General features: G+C 39.1%; 1 non-coding gene across 1 annotated transcript; it reads right to left on the reverse strand.

Moving 5' to 3' along the window:
• Positions 1-6,284: 6,284 nt before the first annotated feature.
• TRNAD-AUC (transfer RNA aspartic acid (anticodon AUC)) lies at positions 6,285-6,357 on the reverse strand. The gene has a single exon. It is a non-coding gene; the product is annotated as a tRNA-Asp (tRNA).
• Between the last annotated feature and the right edge of the window lie 440 nt (positions 6,358-6,797).

Here is a 6,797-nt window from a genome sequence, read left to right on the forward strand (position 1 = left end):
CAGAAGTTTCCAGTTTTATTTCTATGAGCCTTCACTTCAACCCTCATCTAAGTCCTCATGAGAACCTCAAAATTGAAAAACAAGTATAGTTCCGAGGAAGTAAACTCTTACAAACAAATATGAACCATTATATGCAAGTCACTTTAAGGAATGTTATATGCAGAGCCAGAGTAACACTTGATTATAATCAGACTGAAGGTATCAAATTATCTCAAGAAAGAAGGTACAGGAGAACACAGGTGATCAGCAGTCATGAAGCTTATACACAGGATGGCTGCAGCATCAAAGGCTGGCATGATCTCTCCAAGGAGAGGTCTTGGCTTCCAGGCAGCTATCTCTCCAAAGCAGATATGGATGTGTATTTTCTGTACAATACATTTTTTTCTCATATTCAGTGAGTAAAATTTCAGGCTTACGATTTCATTTCTGGAGACAGCACAATGAAAGGACCAGAGGAGAAAACCAAGCCAATGACAGAGCAGGGAATGAAGTCTTTCGAGAGGAATGAAGTAATTAGCTGCACACTCTGAACACATTCTATGTGGTCAAAGGTAAGCAGTCATTATAACTGGGGACTTGAGATATTAGGTTAGATTTTGGACTTTGAGGACAATATGAGGCTTGCATTACCTAATTCACATGCACAGGCAAATCCCTGTTATTCATTGTTTTTGACTGGGTTAACAAATTCAACCCAGGGAAAATTAATTTAGTGTTATTAAGTAAAATAGCAAAGTGAAAAGGAAGACAGAAGTAGACAAGATGGAAAAATTGATGCCAGGAACATGGCATATTAAATACAGTTCTCATTTGTTTGCTTTTTTTTTCAGAGGAAGTAGGGAAGAAGTAGAACTGACTGTCCTGTACTATCTAATAATGTCTTGCCACGTTGCTGCTTTTGAATTTGTTTAGCATCTCAATTTGCACAATAAATTTAGAATTGAGAGAGAGCACAGATTGTGGCTTTCTATATTCTGGCTTGGGAGTTACAATGTAACAAGGGCATTTTCTAGAGAAGAAAATCAAGAAGCCAAGCAACCCATCCTGAACTGGATTTTGTGAGATTAGCAGGATGAAAGGTATATGAAGAGGTCAGGAACTATATCAATCCTGGGATTAGATTTTAAAGGGAATGGAACAACCTAGCACCCAGCGGGGAAAGAGACAGGGGAGTTGGTAGTTACTGCAATGTGCTGGATTTTTTGCCAAACGTTGGGAGAATGAAAAAAGAACAGGGAAATGTAATCCTGGTATGTCTATCCTGAGAGCTTGAGAATATAAATCATTTGAAAGTTATTCTGGTGATAAAACCCTAATCACCTGAAATACCTGTCACTCGGTTCCAGGGGAAGCTTAGCTGTAAGTATCTCCAAAGATCCGGTTCTAATTGCTTTGATGGTTTCATTAAAAAGATCAGAAACCAAGGGAATGAGACAGGAGGGAAGGGGACAGGGCACAACCACTGAAAGAATGGCACAGCAGTTGAGGACAGGACAAACTGGTTACAACCAAGATGGCAGAAGATTTGACTTCTAGTAGACCTTGGGCCTCACGGCACACCCATAGGCAGCATGACAGTTCCCAAGCTGACCGTAAATGTCAAAAAGTGGCCAGGGGCCTGCCTGATTCCTAGAAATCCCTGCCCCTTCCCCAAAGTAGCTGGAATAATCCTCCTACTCATCAGCGTATGAAATTACCGAGCCCATAAAAGGTAACAACGCCGCACCTCCTGATAGCTCTGTCTCTCTTGCCTTTGGAAACAGCCCACACTCTGTCCATGGCGTGTGTATCTACTTTTGCTTTAAACTAAACACTCCCACACTTCTCAGTTTCTCTCCCTCTCACCTTTTGAGATGGCTACGTTCTGTCTATGGAGTGTGTATCTCGTAAGTCGCTTTTCCTTCTGGGTGAGGTGGACCCCACTCTGTGGTGTGTGTATCTCTCTAAATAAGCTTGCTTTCACTTTACTATGCCTTGCTCTTGAATTTTTTTACTGGGCGAGGCAAGAACCTCTTCTCTATTAGGTAGAATGGTTTCAACACCTTTCCCTTTAATTACGTTCTGTCATTCTGCTTTGAGTGGGGATGAAAGGCACAAGGGAATGTAGTATATCTGAAGTCAAGTCAACGCCCAAGTTCTCAGGAAAACCACTAAGACTAGTTAGGTTTATAACTAGAAAGAGCTTAGTTGTTCCCTCTGAGTCCATTCCCTCATTTACTAAATAGCAATAACCCTACCAGCCTGTGTTCCAACAAGAAGAGTTCAGTGTACAGTACAAGATAATAGGCAGAAATATTTCTTTAAGAATAGTAAAGTTCTATGCATATGGCAGTTATTATTTCTAAATAAGTCAATAACTACCACTTGTACTAAGTACAATCAGGAGATAGAAAGCAAAGTGAAAATGCACCTTCGAATTCTAATTGGGGATATAAGTTGTACACAGGTTAAGAGATGGCTAATAAACCAGGACACGCTGCTAGGTTGTAAATGGGAGTGTAGCCACTCTAGAATTCCAAGACAAGGAAGAGGACTGTGGATTAAGGAGCCAGGAAAAGTTTCATGAAGGAGCACAGATTGGAACTGAGCCTTGACTGCTGGGAAGGATTCAGAAACTTGGACAGGGGGGAGCATGGCATTATGGAAGGTCTGGAATTGCATCGTCACTCTTGTCTGCACTGGCCTGCTTGATCTACGGCTTCACATATTGGGCAGGAGATGCTCTTAAATGCATGGTGCAGTTATTGCAGTCCTAATGTGACAATCTGAAATGGCAATTGTGGTTGCAAGAAATATTTGTTAATTATCTGCCAAAAGTAAGGCAGAAAAGGATGCAAATTATATGGGGCAAGGAAAAATATAAATGACATTAACTGAGTGTCAATTCAGGGCCAAGCACTGGTGGACATTTTGCATATATACCATTAAATTATCAGAACACCCTGCAAAGTGAATATTATTGTCCTGAATGTAGAAATGAAGAACCTGGGGCTCAGAAATCTTAAGTACATATTTCAAGATTTTATAGCACAGAAATGGTAGAGACAGGATGTTTACCCAAAGCTATCCAACTTCAAAACCTGTGCACTTTTTACCAGTTCATTGTTCCTTCTCTTAAAAGATTTTACAAGCTGGTGGTGGTGAGAATGAGGAAAGAGGGAGTAGAAATTATACACAAATAACAAAATGCAAGACAGCGTGTAGTAAGTCTCCACTGCTGATATTTAAATTAGAATAGAAGCTCTAGCTGAAATGGACTTAAAGTGTATGGAGATGCACTGTCTTTGGTGGGATTAGATCCAGGACGGGTATAACAAGTAGCTTATATGTGTGATTAAAGACAACGCTGTTTATTTTCATCTCTGCCCAGTCATCCTCAGTGTGGCCTTTAATCTCAGGCTAAGAGCAAGATGGTTCCAAGCACCATAGCCAGACCCAACAACGTGCAGAGGGGATGTCTGTCTTAGTATCAAAGAAACTTACCCCACAGGCTTCCCAAAGTTCCTTCTTGTCTCTGTCCACACATGGGTCCCATGCCCTCTCCTGAATGATGTATAACTAAGAGGAATGGGTTGCCCTGAATAACACTAGCAACATTTATTGAGCACTTACTAAGTGCTGTCAATATTCTGTGTGGTTCACTTCCATTAAATTCTTAAAACTCTATGATGTGGGCATTAATATTATTATGATTCACCACTTTAAAGTGGAAGGAACTCAGGAAGAGAGAGCTTAAGTACTTTTCTCGAAGTCAGGAAGTGAGCATGTGAATCAGACAATGCAAGCAACTGAATCTGCACCCAGTCTCTATGCTTCATGTCACTTTACCCTTAAATTACACAGACCATCTGCTGGAGCTAGGAGTGAGGTCTGTGTCCCCAAGGTGCATGGGAGGTGAACAAAACTGAGGAATTACCAGAAAGACAGAAAGAGGTACACTCTGAGAGATACCTGCAGGTAAGAGAGAGAGTCATTTATGCCCTAGTTAGTCAGTGAAGACATTCTGGAGGAAAAGTCACGGTGCAGCTTTTGGGTGGATAGGCAGGACTTCTCTTCCATTTAGATGAGTATGGGATGATTTTTTCTAAAGCTAGTTTTATTGAATAATTATATACCAAATAATGTGATTAACTGTTTCACAGGCAATTTTTATTTAATTTTTACAGTACTATGAAGAGTTGTTTCTGCTTTTACCATGCCAGTTTTGTAAATGAGGAAACATTGAGCTTGGAGGAGTTGAGAGCCAACACACACCACTGGAAAATAGTAGAATTAGGATTCAAACCCAGTTCTGACTCTAAAGTCTAGCCCTTGTTAACTGCATGAGAGTTCATATATTAAATACATACTGAAACTTGAGAAAGGAAACCCCCACGAGTCAGTGCAAGCAGCAACCCTGGACAGTTCATGACTATAAACTCCTTTGACCATCTAGGCAGACATCCATGTAAATCCCTTTCAAACCTCCTGACCTACCGAAAATCAATAAAAGTAAATTTGGAAATCTGTCTTTCTCATCCTGCCTTGTGACCCCAGTTAAATCATTTGCCTGTCTGTCTCCAGCTGAGCTTTTATAGAAGAGCAGAAATCAGGACTTTGATGGAACTCTGGGGGTCTTCCCCTTCTCCGTGATTTAACCGTTGCCAGAAGTAAGAGTCCAGTCTTGCTAGGGACGCTGACCCCTTCCATAAATCCACTTTGGTTGTATTCATAAAGATTGAGGTGGCCTTGAAGGGCTCAAAGCATGGGCCCTACTACTCCATAGATGGCTTGCCAACAGATTTTAGATAATTATAGCAGGTAAGCTGTCTGGCTCCATTACAGACATTTAAGAATGGGCAAATAAATATTTTTATAGCCTTGGTCTTACTTTTGATGTTGAAACCAAAGTCCATAAAAATCTTTGGGTACCACATGCTAAATGCTATCAAAGAGAAGAAAAACTGGCAGGTCCAACTGTCAGTGACACAGTTGCCTATAAATTAGGGTATGTGCAAACTCAGAATTTAACTTTAGCAGGCAATCCTCTAATTTTAAATGGCAAATGAATACAGATGACAGTAATGCAGTAATGACATGGCCATTAGTGCTGATCTTCAGATTAACGAATCTGTCTCATATCTGTTAGAATTTTTTGGAATACTCAACTTGAATCCTTTTAATGGTTACTTAATTAAAGGGAATTAGAACTTTAGCAGTGTGGCAATTTAATTTTTTAAAAAATTGAGAGAGAAGTGTCACAGCTACATCTTTCATTCATTTTAATTTGAGAAAATGGATTATCTTCTGAGAGAATATAAAAGAAGAGCTGAAAAGCACTTTTTTTTCCAAAAAGAAAAGTGAGCTATAATAATATGAATCACAAAGTTGCCTCAAATTCAGTTGTCATTTGTCAATGTTATTAACTTGGTTTTATAATAGCTTGAAGGGGTAGATTCTCTTGGAGTAATTCAATCAGTAAGAGCAAGTTCCTTAACCCCTGTTATAGCAAATCTCTTCTATTGATTTATAGGGCATGTGGCAAATGAGGATAAATGCAAAGCAATCACAATGCTATATGGAATATCAGACCTTACAAGTGGTTGGTTTTATGAGCTCATGTTTGTGCATTCATTGCTACAGGAGCTTTCTAGTCTATCCATTTCAGGGGCTAGTAGGGTATTTCAGACACAGCTTCTAAATGCCACACACAATTTTAATTTCAATATCTTTTCATTTCTTGGCGTGCATTGTATGTATCCCTGGTAAGTCCGGTTTCCCAGCTGTACTGACACAGATAAGTGTAGTCCTCTGAATGGTGTATATTTGTGAACATGCACTGAGTCAGGGGCTCAAAACATTTGCTACTGTCTTTATTTTATTTTAATTGTTTTTAAATTTTTTAATTGAAGTATAATCAGTTCATAATGTTTCAGTTTCTGGTGTACAGCACAATGTTCTGGTCATACATTGTACATACATATATTCCTTTTCATATCCTTTTTCATTATAGGTTACTATAAGATATTGAATATAGTTCCCTGTGCTATAACTAGTAGTAGAAACTAGTTGTTTATCTATTTAAAATAGTCCTCCTAAATCATATTCTCCTTTGCTTCAGACTTCCAGAGTTTGATCTCAGCTTTACGCCTATTGCATCTTCCTTTCTCTTGGTTTTCCTTTTTTTTTTTAATATATTAACTTCTAAGGAACCTCCTTCAATTCTATAACCAAGCCACCCCCTCCCCGCACTAGCAGCACCATTTGGGCAGTGGATAATTAGATTTATTATTATTATTTTTTAATGGAGGTCCTGGGAATTAAACCCAGGACCTTATGCATGATAAGCATGTGCTCTACCACTGAGCTATACCCTCCCCCAAAACTACTTTCTTTCTTTTAAAGAAGTTTAAAAGTACATCAAGATATTTTATTAGAATGCCCAAACCCGAGAATAGGCAATGCCAGTCTTTCAAGAGGCTAACCTAGTTGAGTTGGATGAGAATTATTTTTATGTCACTGGGAAACATAAATGTTTTTTATTCCTGCCGTGTTTATGCCTTTAAAAAAATCTGATTTGTGGTTCAGTGCTTTTAAAGGGAAGCAGTGGTATCACTCCTTGGGGCTGAGAGACAATGAAGAACAGAAAGAAATAAACAAGGATTGCAAAGGCCTTGGGCTAAGAGACAATGAAGGATGGAAAGAAATGAACAAGGAACAAAGTGGATCTGGGGTCTTCTGGGAATCTCCTTTCAAATCGTGTGTATTTGATTCAAACAAAATCTGCTACCAATTTCATTGAAATGTATTTAAATGCC

This window comes from Vicugna pacos, chromosome 10 (genome assembly GCF_048564905.1).
Source record: "Vicugna pacos chromosome 10, VicPac4, whole genome shotgun sequence".
Lineage (NCBI taxonomy): Eukaryota > Metazoa > Chordata > Mammalia > Artiodactyla > Camelidae > Vicugna > Vicugna pacos.